The sequence below is a fragment of the Strongylocentrotus purpuratus genome, unplaced genomic scaffold (assembly GCF_000002235.5).
Source record: "Strongylocentrotus purpuratus isolate Spur 01 unplaced genomic scaffold, Spur_5.0 spur5_scaffold_19, whole genome shotgun sequence".
NCBI lineage: Eukaryota > Metazoa > Echinodermata > Echinoidea > Camarodonta > Strongylocentrotidae > Strongylocentrotus > Strongylocentrotus purpuratus.
This window is the reverse complement of record NW_022145604.1, coordinates 28642810-28659246: the sequence shown is the minus strand read 5'-3', so window position 1 is coordinate 28659246 and position 16437 is coordinate 28642810.

The window sequence follows — 16437 nt, the reverse complement described above, 5'->3', positions numbered from 1 at the left end:
TAGGGCTATATTTGCAGGATTTACAGAAACATAGCCGCATTGATACTGTCAAATAACTCATTAAAAACATCTCGATTTTTTTATATTTTTTGCGCTCCCATAGTTTTGCGCTCCCACTTACACTTGTGCGGAAACACCACCGACTGAAAAGCTCAATGTCGTCTTGGTGTCTTTTGGTTAGTAATGCGCATGAGCGGTCTTTCCGATGCTAAATGCGTCGTCGATCAGCGGTGTTGACGCTGTGGCTGCTGCAGTCAGTTGAGTAACAGTTGCAGCAAATCCACGATATTTTCACAGTACCCATACTAATTTATTTATAAATCATTGTTTAACTTAATTTCGACCTTTACATCAGCATGTTCTACTCGCAACATTACAAAGACAAAACCAACGATGCTCGATCCATACACACCAAGTCCAGCACAAACAGTTCTGCGTGTATAACGGAACGTGAGACTACAGGTTACTGCACGTACCCCTTTAGCTAGATTGGATTACATTTATGCTTGCGTGAATGTTCGCCATGATGACATTGATTTCGATTTTTTTTTCCCGGAAAAACCGTGGGACATAGAATTATGACAAGATATTAGGAGGAGAGCTTTCATATACTTTGATTTGTCACGTACGAAAGTATCGATGTGGATTAATGACGGAAAAATTAAAAATACTGCAATATTTTGAGAGAAAAAATTCCACAAAATTGGCTTGGCTTAGTTTCGCTCAGTTTTTCGAATATAAAAACAGGGTTTGACAACTGACTGCAATATGTATGAGTTAGAACATTTGACATTTTAATCATTTCATTTAGTGGTTTCGTAGCGGTTCAGCGAAAACAAGTTGTTTACTTTATGCAAATAAGGCTTCAGTCATGGACGAAAGTCAGCTCCGCTCCTAAAGTCGCGTGACAAACACCGCGATGTTTCAGCTGCGGGCATTTATATAAACGCCAAAAACCATGCGGACATACAAAAAAAAAATCACAACACCTCGGTTTGGAATGTTTCGGGCTTGGCATTTTTGCCGGTAAAGCGTAGCTGCTTTGGAAACATCACTAAAACATTGCAATGAGGCTCCGGCTTGGGATTTTTGGACGTGTTTGGATGCAAGTGTAACTCTGCATAATTCGAAGTCGCATGAGTCAATTCTCTTTGTGTAAACCAAACAATGGAAAACACGTGTTATTTACACTTCCCAAGACTAATTTTGCATAAGTTAAACTGGTTATCGCAATCCTAACATATTACAATTATGCAATGTTAACTCTTTTTACTAGCGACAATTGCTCTATCAAAAAAAAAAATGGTGAAAATCTATATTTTTAGTATTTTTCACATCATAAATTAGTATCTCTCCTTTACGGCATCACATATCAATGAGCATACTGTCAATAGGATTTTCCTGTAAAATGGTTTTGACTTAAGACAGTTGTAACTTTTCTTACATTATCATTCCAAACAAACATTTTTTTTTTTTTTTACTGCTTTTGACAATTGTATACATTTTCATACGAAATTTGCCCCCTTTAGAATGGTCATTGAGTTTTACATTGGAATTAATCTGATCGTGGGCGAAGGTCAGAAGGACTATGATGCAGCACTAGATGCAGAGGAAAAAATGATTGGTCTCGTTGAGACTCTCATTGAGGATGGCCACTTGGACCTGAGCTCTAGTGTCGACGGTTTCACTGCTGTACTGGATGAGAGCTCTTTCAACTATGAATATGTGGAAATAGTGTGCCCACCTCCCTATACAGCTAACAACGACGTCTATCGCTGTGGTAAGATGTCATGTAACAACTGTATATGCCAAACGTGCGAGAAAATGCATCTTTAGATATATCCAAGTTAACATCACGCTTTAATCCTAGAAAGGTTTGCATATTTTTGGTTAGTTTGGTGCTTGCTCTCCGAGGTAGAAGTAATAATGAGGCTTCCTTTCTCTCTAGGATCGTGGCCATATACATACATGTGTAAATATGGCTTTGCATTAACAATTTCGAATTCTAAACCGGTCGTAAAGTTCTTGCAAATGAATTATACACATAGTTGCATTGGCAAGGGCGAATGTGAATATAAATATTTTATGTATATACATACAGGTATAGAGAACTTATTTTCTGGCTGCCCATATCACGGTTCTTATTTTGCACGGTATTTGTTGCCTAAAGTTTCATAGAGTATGCACATCAAAGATATTTGTTAATCAAAGCTACACGCATGAATATAGTCATAAAAGTTTGCAGTGCTAAATAAAATCCTCAAATATATTACAGCACATGTTGAGGGAGATACATACTAAAATATCTATTATTTACTCTTTTTTTTCTCGTCTGTGGATTAAGAAGTTCTAAATCACCAAAGACAAAAATAAAACAAGATGTGCAATTTTCTTAAATTTTAACCAAAATAAATGTGCGTTTGATTTAAAAATGAATGGGTTTTCCGTCCAATCAATATACCGATACATGTATACTGTAATATTTCTTTGTAATAATCTTACTCCTAAAATCCATATTTATTTTCTGTTAAATTGTGTAGTACCATGTGGAAGGGGGTTGTACTATGGCAATGAAACTCAGGAATGTATCCAGTGTGAAATAGGCACATATCAAGACAAACATGGACAATTCGCATGTCATCAGTGCCCGGAAGGACAATCTACTATTGGAGTCGGATCCAAGAATGTGACCCAGTGCATAGGTACAAACATTCAATTTGTAATTGTGAATGCTCAATTTATTGGAAAACTTTCACGGAATAAGAAGCACATGCAGATTTTCTATATTATTTGAAAGGGATCAGAAAAATCATTGTGTCTTTTTCCAGCATATTTCTTTTTAAATTAATACATAGGAATTATTTTGTCATTCCTTACAAAAATCTTAATATACATAAAGCCTTTTTGCTATTTTAAGGAAGACCAGCAACCAGTGACCAGAACTAAACATAGGCTTCAAGGAAATAAGTCAAAAGATTTTTCAGAAAACAGTTGTTTTAATTCGGCATGTATTAGCATTGTTAAATGAGAAAATAGATGCAAAAAAATTGTTGTATACTACTTACTGTGCATACTAATTTATGCTTGCACATTGGTACATTCACATTATTAAATTTTGTTTTCTTTGGGGAGAGGAGTTACTTGGTTCAATCAAGAAAGTCAGGTGCTCAGTACATGTTCATGTATTTGTTAAACACATTTTGTCTAAAACTCATTTTGTACAACTTCTATTTCTTCATTTCATCCATTCACATCAAGACATCTGCCAGCCTGGTTATAGCTCGTTCACCGGTCTAGCGCCTTGCAACCATTGCCCTATAGGAAGCTATCAAGAGGAATTCTTTGCCACAGAATGTACCAGCTGCCCTGTCGGCACAACAACTCTTTACAAAGGCTCTACTCTATCCCTTGAATGTACTGGTGGGTACATGTATATTTGACATTAAAAGAGCCATTTTCTTTTGCTAAAAATAGAATGCTGCCTTAATATTTTGAAATTTATGAAACTATATTTCTAGATTTGCTTTAATCTGTATGTAAACATGCATTGTGTGACTTATGTACATCTATTATCTTGATTCCTTATGTTCATTCATCAAATTCTCTACCCATCTATATTCTCCCATGCTCTCTCTTGCTCGATCTCGATGTCTCTCTCTCTCGCTCTCTCTCTCTCTCTTCCCCCCTCTCTCTCTCTCTCTTTCTTATTCTTGTACTTCCTTACTATTCTTTCATTCCCCTTCTCAATTTACCTTTTTGTTCATTTGTCTTTTTGAATACCGTCTGAGCTGTCCTTTAGCCAAACAACTGACACTGGGGTTGTATTTTTCGTATCTCCTTGATTTTAAAGCAATTTATATTTTTCTTGTTTTCAAGGTAAGGATGAAATTAACAAGATTTGTAATCTTTCATTTGTCCAAACTCATTGTAAACCGAGCTTACTTGTATTTATTGTCATCATGTTTGCAATAGTATATATACATTTATATGTATATGTATTTGCATTGTATGTGTTTGTAAATGTCTTCCTTTTAACCTTTTTTTTGATATATTACCATTTGTTTGGAAAAACTAAGATATTGGTAATGCTGCACCAGTTTATCACACCCTGTTCAACTGGTGCCAGAAGAAAAAAAAGATGACACGGCATTTAGTCGGGTGACAACCCAGCAATTGTTTCAGGCCTCTATTTGTCAGGGATTTTAATGGGTTTGTGTTACCTGTGTAACTGGAGCAACATAATTATAGGTACAGGTCCATGCACATGTACTCGCTCTTTTTTCTCTAAAAGCTTTTTTGGCAGCAATCAACATGTATGGTTAATTATATTAGGTTTTGATTTCTGCAGTTGCTGTGGTTCTAGGGCAATTACCCCCTGGGAAATTACCCCCGGAAAAATCCCCCCCCCCCAGGACAATTACCCCCCAGAGAATTATTCCCCGAGGACAACTACCCCCACACTGTTAGAAAAAAAATAAACAAGTTGTTTAAAATTTTAAACAACCCCAAGTTAACCGGTGAATCGCTCAACTGTTGTTTAGAAATTAAACAAATTAAGGTTGTTTACATTTTGAACACTTAGTTGTTTATAAAATAGGAAACCTTTTAAACAACAGTTGTTTAGTAATAAAATTGCACAACTCGGTTGTTTAAAGCAAGTTGTTTAAATTTTAAACAATAATGTTTAAATTGCTAAGCAACTGTTGTTTATTCAGTATTACTGCACAACTGGGTTGTTTAAAAGGAGTTGCTTAAATTTTAAACAGAACTGTTTAATGGTTATTATCTGGTTGTTTGAATTTGTGAAATGACCTACTGGAACCACTTCTGCAATAATCACAACGATTTATACACTGTAACATGCAGAGCTTGTTGCCAATTTACTTCCACATTTGTTCATCATATTCATGGCAGTGACAGACAACATTATTATTTGTCTCTATAACTTCACCTAAACCCCATCGGCGAAGCCGAGAAGAACCAAGTCGTCGCCTTGCCCTTGTTACGCCATTTTCGTCTGCACTGCACTGCACTAGCACTTGTACTAGCACTGCATGCTTGCATGCTTGCATGCATGTATTATGTACGTACTTTGTGCATATCGCATGTGTGTGCGCAAATTGTAATCGCGTATCGAGAAAATATCAACGACGCCCCCGGGACTTTTTAAACAACTCCGTTTAATTAAATCTTTTTATTTTTTTAATAAATAGTTGTTTAAGCCAATTGAGCACTGGTTTTTCGATTTTGAACAACGTTGTTTACGTTTTTAAACAACATTCTTTTAAACAGTGATATTTTAAACACCGTTCTAACAGTACAAGGACAATTGCCCCTGGAGAAATACTCCCCGAGGACAACTACCCCCGAGGACAATTACCCCCCGGAAAATTACCCCCCCCCCCCAAGACACAGGCAAGACAACGCTTGGCATTTGCCTTGCTACCTATCTTGTTAGGAATTATGTTTCCATGTACACCATTTTTCTGATTTCAGCAAATTAATGTTCCCCTTCTGACCGTGTTAAAACTCAGTTAAATTTTGGTTAACGTTTTGATTTGTCTGTAATAACATTGTTATTCCCTTTATATTAATTTGTCTTTTGTTATTTTAACTATGATGATAGATGCATATAAGGCTAACTACACCCATGCTTTAATCATTATCACAAACTTTCAAGTTGCCTTCCTTTTAATCACTTTTCTTAATATTAAGCCTCTTGCACTGTAGCCACCTGAGGCTACACATCCAGTACTCTGAAAAATTCCTTTCTTACGCAAATCATAATACATTGTAGCTTTAAAATTCTTCCTACCACTTCCTATTCAAAATGACTTACTGCTATTGTTTTTGTTTTATCACCAATATCATTTTCAATGTAATTCTCGATAAAAAAGAAAAAATCGATAAAGCTGCGCATGCAGGTATTTTCTGGCAAATTTGCCAGTCATGATCAATGAATAATCTACGTAACTCTTAGAAGAGAGTGTTTTAAATGAGGACTTATTTCCTTCACACTCCTTATCATTTTGCGTAAAGATTGTCAGGTGAGTTCGTTTTCAGTTAATTAAATACATTCTGTCTTTAAATAAAGTTATCCACTTCTAGTAGTTGATTTGTACTATTTAAGACTCTTAAATATTTGAAGTGCATTACATTTCAAGAAGATCAACGATTAAACATCTTCTATATGTTTGCATAAATGTTACATTTCAATGTAGCTAAATACAATATTATTATTGTGGGTTCCTTTTTTAATACATTGTGCAGAGTTTTGTGCAGCTGGAGAGTACTCTTCCTCAGGCTTTGGCCCTTGCAAGGCCTGTCCGCTTGGTACTTATCAGAGTGGAACTCGGCGAAGTACATGCCGTCATTGTCCTGGTGATACTACAACACTGCAGACAGGTTCTACTGATGCATCTATGTGTGTTGGTAAGGATTGCTTGAAAAAGTCTTATATGCAATCAATGTATATGGAATGTTAAAAGGACTTATGTTGCACAAGACAGTGGGTCCCCTTGGCCTTAAGTCACCTGCAGCAGGCGCGGATCCAGGGGGGGGGTGTTTAGTTTTAAAAAAGTGCTCACTATCGGTTGACGCGATTTTCTAATTTTCGGGGTCAAAATAGAAAAGAAAAACAATTGCTCAAACCCCCACCCCTCCTTCTGGTGTATTTCCCCGTATCCGAAGACCTACCCCCTGGACACCCCCCCCCCCCCTCCCCCTGGACAACCACCCCAGTCTACTACCCTCTAAGACAACTACCCCCTAGGACAACCACCCCCTAGGGCAACCACAATCTATTACCCCCCCCCTGGACAACTACCCCGGACAGCTACCCCAGACAACTACCCACTAGGACAACCACCCCCTGGGACAACTACCCCCGGATAACTACCCCCTGGACAACAACTCTATGACAACTACCCACTACGACAACTATCCTCTAGGACAACTACCCCGGGACAACTATACTAGGGGGTAGTTGTCTGGGGGTAGTTATCCGGGGGTAGTTGTCTGGGGGTAGTTGTCCGGGGGTAGTTGTCCTAGAGGTAGTTGTCCTAGGGGGTAGTTGTCTTGGGGGTAGTTAACAGGGGGTGGTTATCCGGGGGTGGATGTCCAGGGGGTAAGTGTCCTAGAATACTTGCCCATACACGACCTCTATATTCATTGTCATCTGAGTAAGTTTTTTTATTTTTTTTTATTCTAACTTTACCATTGTACTGATTGCCATTGGTACACTAAAGGGTCAAAGGTTTCGATTTTAACATTACTCAATGTACCATTTCCATTACTTTTGCATCGAATTTACAGATATTGATGAGTGTGATAACCAGCCTTGCCAGCACGGTGCAAGCTGCCTCGATGGAATAAGCTCCTTCACATGTATCTGTGGATTGGGATATACAGGGTCTACGTGTGGTGATCAGATTCTATGGTGTGACTCCGATCCCTGCCTCAATGGAGCGTCTTGTGTGAATGAAGTCACTCAGTTTACATGCATGTGTGCTCCAGGATATACAGGTATAAACATATACAATAAACTGTTGGCTTTCTCCAATACATTCGACATAAAAAATATTTTTAAAAAACACATTAGGGAGATGGGCCTATATGATGCAGGTGGCGAAGGGAGCTTCACAAGATAAAGCTACCTTTCAGAGCAGGCCTTCTTGAGAAAAAACCCGGTTGCGCAGGGTTGAAAAAAATATCATAATTGGAGATGAATAATCTCAATAGTCTTTCAACATTTTTAATAAAGATACAGAATTACCATGCATTTATTTGTGTAAGTTTGGCCATGATTAGATTAGAATTGATTAACGTTCAGTACTTTATCTGCATTTCCATAATAACGTGAATTATTTTATTAAAAATGTCCACGCTCAGGAAATACACATTCACTGTGTAGTTTAATAGTAAATGTATGTGTATCAAAGGCATCAACGTTTTATGACAGTTTTCATTTACACTCGGATGTCCACTCCTTTAATACAAGAAAAAAGAAAGACTTCCATCTAGCAAAATTCACTAACTCATATTTGCAAAATAAATCAACTAGATATCACGGTCCTCATAAATGTAACTCCACATCAAGTCCTTTAAAGGGCGTTAAGAACCACAACGCATTTAAATTTAAACTGAAAAGAACAATACTTGCCGCTTATTGATTTATTGAAATACATTGATTGATTGATATATTTTGTTAGTATGTTACATTATTAGTATTATATTGTATTGTATCGTATTTCATCGTATTGTATTGTATTGTATCTGTATGTTTTTATGTTTGGGGTTGCTTGTTTTCAAGTTTTTAACTTATTTTAGCAATCCCGGTATTTATAATGATTTCAATTTTAATTATTTCATTCTGATTTTTGTATCGTTTGCCGAATAAATGTGAATTTGAATTTGGATTTGAATTTGATTTTGAATTTGAATTAGTAACTTTCCTCCAGGATACTTCATATGGTTTTAGCAATTTTTTTACTTCTACTTTCAAGTCGTTACTCATCAAAGCCTGTTCAGCATCTGGATGAGAGTTGGGAAAATGTATTGTTTTTGTGGAGTTAGACTTTTTGCAATCAATGAGGGTTCTTAGAAAAAAAATTGTGTTTGTATGAATCCACATTGAACTGATATTTATGATTCGTTACTGTTGACTCCCACTGGTTGTTCTTTCTCGTTGTTGTAGGTAGTCCAGTTTGGGTATGGCAATCTGCTCGTTGATTATTTTATGGAACATTGCTAGGTGGGCTTGGCTCCTTTTTTTTCCTTCAAGTTTAGGGAGATCAAGGTTCATCCTCGTGGTGGTGACACTGGCTTCACGTGAGTAGTTCCCACACACAAAGCGTATAGCTCTCCTCTGAACCTTCACCAAGAGATCTTTGCGGCTCTGCTTGTAGGGATCCTACACAACAGGAGCATATTCCAACTGCGGGCATATCAGTGAAATGTCGGCTAGCTTCTTTATCTCTGACGTGCATTTTCCAAGATTTCGTCGTAGTAAACCAAGGGTTCTCCCTGCTTTTGATGTCACCTCGTGGTGTGGCTCCTAGATTAGTTGTTCATGGAGATAAACTCCCGAGTATGCTTGGATGGAAACTTTACACGATTCTTCACCTCCCAGGGTGTAGGTGTGGGTGATTGGGTGTCTTTTCCTGTGGATTATCGTAGTGTAGCATGTCTTAGGATTGAATTTCATCTGCCAGAGGTTTGACCAGTCCTTCAGCCTGTCCAGGTCTTCCTGGAGCTTGGTAGTGTCATCTGCTGTTGATATTGTGCGAAGTAACAGATAGTCGTCTGTGAACAGCTTGATGGTGGAGTTGATATTGTCACCAATGTAATTGATGAATAGTAGTGGTCCTAAAACAGTTCATTGGGGGTACTCCGGGCTTAATATGGACAGTCGATGAGGCTATAGTTTGTATTCGTTTCTCTTAAAGTTATTACCGGCAGGAATTGTCATGATGCAATATTATTTTCAAAATTGATCTATAGTTGAAGGAACATCAAAACAATTACCATATTATTTCTTTTTTCATCAAATAACAAGGATCCAGGAATATCATGTATAAACAAATGATGCATGTTTTCATTCCTTCATTACAGGTTCGATCCGCTCTTGTTGAGGCTGTTAATGCACATATTGTACAAAGCCTAATGCCTTTGAAGGATTGATGCATACAACATCAACTCGAATGCGGATAAATATATATATAATGAACTCAATCGCATGCATAATTAATATGTGTATTGCTTTCAATTCAGTTGTGTTCTTGTGATGAAATTTGGTGATAGAAAAATCGTTCATGTCTTGTGTTTGCATGATTGATAAAAAATCATACATATATATTACACTACTTGTAACACAAAATACATCTGTTTATTCAACAGGCTTGGTTTGTGAGAAAGAAATCGACTATTGTGATTCAACACCATGCAAGAACGGCGCAACCTGCAAGAGTAGCCAAGGCCATTTTGAGTGCTTTTGCCCGTTTGGATTTGGTGATGAAACCTGCTCAAACGAAATAGATTACTGTTTTGATACTCCTTGTCAAAACAGTGCATCATGTGTAATGTCTGAGCTCTCCGCAGCTGGTTACAAATGCATTTGTGCAGATGGATATACAGGAATGAATTGTTCCCGTAAAATTGAATATTGTAAGACCAACCCTTGCTCAAACAACGGTCTTTGCATTAATGGCGTCAATAGTTTCACCTGTTACTGTAGATCTGGATTCAGAGGTCCGACATGTGATGAGGACATTGACATGTGTGCAAATTTTGCCTGCCAAAATGGTGGCACTTGTAAAGACCTGGGAGACAGAGCAGTCTGTGCATGTCCTGTAACCTATGCTGGACAGTTCTGTGAGGATGTCAGGACAGCATGCAGTGACTCTCCCTGCAGGAATGGGGGCACATGTACATATGCTGATGATACAACCTTGGCCTTCCAATGCATCTGTAACGGGCGATACATAGGACAGACCTGTGAAACCAAAATCAACTTCTGTCTGCTAGATCCTTGCAGGAATGGAGCTACTTGTGAGGATAAACCTACAACTTACATCTGCCACTGCCCTGACGGATTCAAGGGTAAGTAAATTACCCGCCCAGCTAAGTTTCTTTGAACATTTACTGAATCTTAGTGTACTTTGAGTTTAAAGATCAAAATCATCTAAGTGTTTTGTTCAGTTTCACAGTTAAACACCATATTCCAGGCAAATTTGTCATGGGAAACTATTGTTTATATCCCCTTCACATTCACACATTTTTCCTACGAGTCCTTACGGATCGCAAGCTTGTTGTCAATCGCAAGCATTCGTAAATAACTCGCTGGTATCCCTAAATAACTCGTCACAACTCCCAACAACTCGCAGACACTCGTAAATAACTCGCTGGTATCCTTCAATAACTCGTCACATTTCCCAACAACTCGCAGACACTCTTAAGGATCCGTGAAGGGGGGGGGGCAATTTTTGTTGACATGTCAAACATCTTCTTACGATTGTTTACGGGTTGATTTTTCTGTAAATAGCTCGTAACAATTCGTAAACTGCTTGCAAGAATCCGTAAATGACTCGTAACAAATTTTGTAAACGATCTTTTAGGGTTAGTTTACGATTTGTATACAGATAATATACAGATTATTACGAGTGCTTACATGTTGTTTACGGTTTCATTTGGGTCATATTATGATGGCTTTACGGATTGTTACGGTTACAACAAGCACTTTACGTGCAGTTTACGAGTACTTTACGAATATATACGTGTACGTTACATATTCTTACAAATTGTTTACAATTTGGGGAAAGGTATAACAGCATGAAATATGAACACTTCAGTTTCAGTTGGTATTTTGGGGCTGAACATCGTAAGTACTCGTAAATGCTTGTAACTAACTCGTAACTATTTGTACCAACACGTAAACAGATTATATCTAACACGTTGGTTGCTCATAGTTATCTGTGACAACTCATAATGAATCGTGGAGTTTTGCCGTAAACACATCGTAATTACTCGTAATAATCCGTAATATACCGTAAATAGCTCGTAATAACTTGTAACAACTCTTAAATTGATTGTAAAAAAAGGCCAAAATCATAAGAATCCGTGAAAGATCTGTGAATTTGTGCGATCTGTAAGGCCTCGTAAGAAAAATCTGTGTATGTGAAGGGGGTATAATACATGTATGAACAAGTGTGTACCTGTATTTTTTTTTTCTAAAGGGAAAAACTGTGCTCAGGATATAAGCTGGTGTGATGACAATCCATGTGGACCAAACTCAACCTGCATAGAAGAACCCCTTTCCTTCAGATGCCTGTGTGCTGTAGGTTACACTGGAGAGAGATGTGAAGAGGTGTTGACGGTCTGCGATGCCCAAGACCCTTGTCTCAATGGAGCCACATGTAGCGGAGACTCTGTTACATTTCAATGCCAGTGCCCACCAGCATATCAAGGTGATCGTAATTGGTATTTAGTTTATCCAAGAGGTAGAAAATAATGTTAATTAAATGGACAAAGCTGACTAGTGGAGTTTTAAGCTGTAATAATCATCTATTCTGACTGATTATTGGTTCAGATTAGTTCAGATAATACTTTGAAACAAAAGAAGAAAAAAGAGAAAAAAGTGACAGTTGACAAAACAAAGCAATATATCGTCGGTAGGGTGACAAAACCTCGTTTCTCCATTTTTTGAGATTTTGATTTTGTTTGCATAATTTTGTAGCTAATGGCCTACGAAACCACCTGATAAATCCATGGAACGCCTCCTGTCTCGGTTTTTCACAAATCCACACAAACACCCTTAAACTAAACCTTATTTGAATAACAACTAAAAACTCGTATCTCAATGTAGATAAAAGCAAAAACCTCGTAACTCACTTTCAAATATAAACACAATTATTTTACTGTATTTCAACAATGACATTAAAAATTGTATAAATATTCCAGTTTGAAAAAGAAAGGACGGTGTCACAGCACTAAATTTGTTGAGACAGGAAAGTTTTTTCGCTCTCCTGAAAATTCATGATTTTTGAGATACGAGGTTTTGTCACCCCACCGACGATATAAGAATTTAAGAAAGAAAATATGTTTCTTCTTTTTAAATAATATTTTAAAGGAATATAAGGAACCTGCATCTCCAAGACCTTTATATACTTCATTATCATTCTAAATGTTCATTTATGCATATATTTTGCAAAATTATAATATGCGATGGGAAAAAAAAGATTTACATAATAATAATAATGATGTATTTTTGTTCTTTATCCCGTTGTCAAAGTCTATGCACAATTTTGTGACGATGGGTGATGTCACGGCCAAGATCATGTTCAAAGGGAAGTTTCTTACTCTGGTGTGCACATGTAGCAAATCATTGAGTGTCTCACGATATACTTTCAGCCCAATGGGATACTTTTAAATAAGTATCATATTTTAGAATTTTGTTTATCATGTAATCTCTTATTTTCACTTTCTACAAAACAGGGTTGTACTGCGAGCATGAGATCAACCCTTGTGCTTCTTCACCCTGTTTAAATGGAGGTACCTGTGTGAAGGATCTACAGTCCTATCGGTGTGACTGTACTGCAGGGTTTGAAGGAATACACTGTGAAGTTGATCAGGATGAATGTGCAAGCGAGTAAGCTAACCCTAGTATTCTAGAAAACAATCTACTTTAATCAAAACACTCTCACATGATCCTATATACATATGCTGCAGCCGGTACATTGAGACTTGTATTTCACAAAATTTGTTTCTTTTTGGGGCACAAATGTGATTCTTGTTTAAGGTGTGATGTGTCATAAGTAACAACAGTGTGTTATTACTCACAGGGACATGATTAACTAATTCGGAAGGTCATCTGGTACTAAAACACCTTTTGGTGTACTTAAAAAAAAGTTATCAATTACACAAGTTCTATACTACCTTTTATATATTTACGCCATATACTTGCATCTCTCTGTATTGTATGTATCATATCAATCAAAATGCCAAAGGCTTTAAGGTTATTTATTCATTCCCAGTACAAGATTTATCTACACTGATTTTAAATGGGTTGTAATTGACCTTGCCAAAACCAGAAATGGTTAATCATGCTAAATAATTGGGTATCAAAAAGCAGTCCTTCCCTCGGTTGGTGCCTATTGTTTTGTGAAAAATTGCATGTTTGGCAGACGAGAAACAGTGTAGAGCAGTGAAGAAAGCAATGGAAGTGTTAATTCCCCATAAGGAAGAGGCTTTAATACAAGCATATAATAAAGGGTTAATTTTATTAATTAAAAAAAAGCAATAACAGTTTGCAACTTTTCCAGAGATGCATGTATACTCATATAAGGACAAAATGAATGCCTTAAAACACATTGTTTTTTAACAGGTTTCGTGGAAGATTATTGACGTATTTAGTTGTCTACATGCACACTGATTTGATGAAATGTATGAGTGTTACTTTGCTGTCAGTCTGACAACTATATACATTGAGTGTAACTTAAAAATGCAATCCTTCTCACATTGTTCACAATATGATGCCATATTATTATCTCCTTTTTTTAAAAATGTTATATTGTGTGTTCCTTTGTCTTAAGTTGATTTGTTTTTGTTTGATCTGGACTTATTATTATTATCATTATTTATTTCTCAAAGAGAAGGAAAAATCAGTGAATACAAACAAGAGTACATTCAGATGCCGGGGAAAGCAAAATAAGGTTAAATGTGAATCGGCATCCATCAAAATTACAACAAGATTATGAACTTTGCACTGTGCAATATCAATTTGTTCTAAGATATTAAGAATAAAATATCAAGCTGGAGATGGCGATGTCATCATCAACAGGATGTCTACAGTCATTTATAAGTTAAATTTATAAGAGCACTTATATGTATAAATGCACTTATAACTAAGAATTGTTGTATACATAAACATATATACGATTATTAGCATAAATGCACTTTCATAAAAGTGAATCTTTCCTCTCAATAGATAACGTTGATTTTCAATAACTTTTTCGTTACACCCAGAAAAGAAGCATTAATCGATCATCGTCCGAATGTTTCTTTGAAAACATGCACTGAACACACTAATCTGATTCTCATGCATATTTGTTATCTTCTTAAATAGGCCATGTGAGCATGGAGCATGCATTGATGGAATCAACTCTTTCTCCTGTGACTGTGAAGCTGGATACACAGGCCATACATGCAGTGAAGACAAGTTTTGTGACGCCAACCCATGTCAGAACGGGGGTTCTTGTGAAAACCAAATCACAAAATTCAGGTAATCTAAACATATTACAAGGGTTTGTTAACATAGCATAACTGGGTTTAGAACATGTTCTGTCAAAGTACTCTCTTCCCTATTATTTGTTTGGAGTGGCCCCATTTTCTATATAAAACCTCAAGCTACTGATGTCTTTGTTCTAATGAGCATCTTTAATCTAATTTGATAATTTTATAAATCGTCTATTCCTTTCTACATTGTAGTTGCCGGTGTGCTCCAGGATTTCAGGGAAGAACATGCAGCAGGCAAACAGACTACTGTCGTCAAAAGCCATGCACAAGTGGAAATGCTGTAAGCTGTGAGAATCTAATCGGTGGTTACACATGTGTGTGCAAGGATGGTTTCACCGGGTTAGAATGTGAGTCTGAGATCAACGAATGTGAGATGTCACCATCCCCCTGTCAGAATGATGGAAAGTGTATCAACCAATGGGGGACATTCACCTGCCAGTGTCAACTAGGCTTCACTGGTAACCGGTGTGAAGTAAGTATACAATCATTATTGATTCTATCTATATCGAGATCATGGAGTCTTCAGTCAAAATGGAGTGTTTGAGGTGTATAACACGTTATTCATAATTGCATACATGTAATGTTTCATTTAGGTCTACATGTGTCACATTTAATTGATTTGATTTGATTTGATTTGTTTTATTGTCCACATAAATGGAAATTCTGTTTTCACATGGTTACAAGGTATAAGCATATTAAGCCAATTGAACAAACTTCAAATTACACATCATTTAAGATTTTAAGATTTAATCACCGAGTAAGTCATATTGATAATTTAAACTTAATCTTTATAGATTCAACACTAGATTTAAAAGACAATAAATCGTACTTCTAGTTTTAATTATATGATCACAAGGTCTCATTAATGACTGCATATTGAATAATAATAATGGTAGAATGATTGCTTTATAGAAAGACACTTGTAGCCATCTATAGAGAAGAACCGAATATCAATCATTGACAATTCTCCTCAGGATGCGAATATATAGTTTACATGAACTTGTGCTGTGTGTTATACTGTTTACCATTCAAAGATCCCTAAACAAATGGATATGTGTTTCATTATCTCAATCTTTGAAAGATAAACATTGATGACTGCGTGAACCATGCCTGTGAAAACGGGGCATCCTGTATAGACGGCATCAATAGCTACAGCTGTCTTTGTACTGATGGAAGATATGGGTCACGGTGCCAGCTGAAGTCAACACCATGTGATAACAACCCCTGCTACAATGGTGGTGTGTGCACTGTTAATAGAGATAGTTTCCTCTGTGAATGTCTGTCTGGTTTTACAGGATCTTCCTGCGAAGTTGATATTGATGACTGTGTCAATCATCGCTGTTCTAGCGGCTCGACATGTGAAGACCAGGTATAATCTTTAATATCTTCAAGTTCAAGTTCAAGTTTTATTTATCTTTCTTTCATAACACACTTTACAAATATGACATGAATATAACGAGTTTAACATAATATGGCGTTACAATAGAAAGATGAGGTGACCTTGGTTGAAAGTAAGGCTTGTGGATTTAAGGTCCCTCATGAGTAGCTTATGAGTATGTCCTAAAAGAAACAAACTCGTCAGATAAGAATAATGCATACATTTAAATGCTGACAAACTAAACTAACTAAACAACTGAGAAAATATAA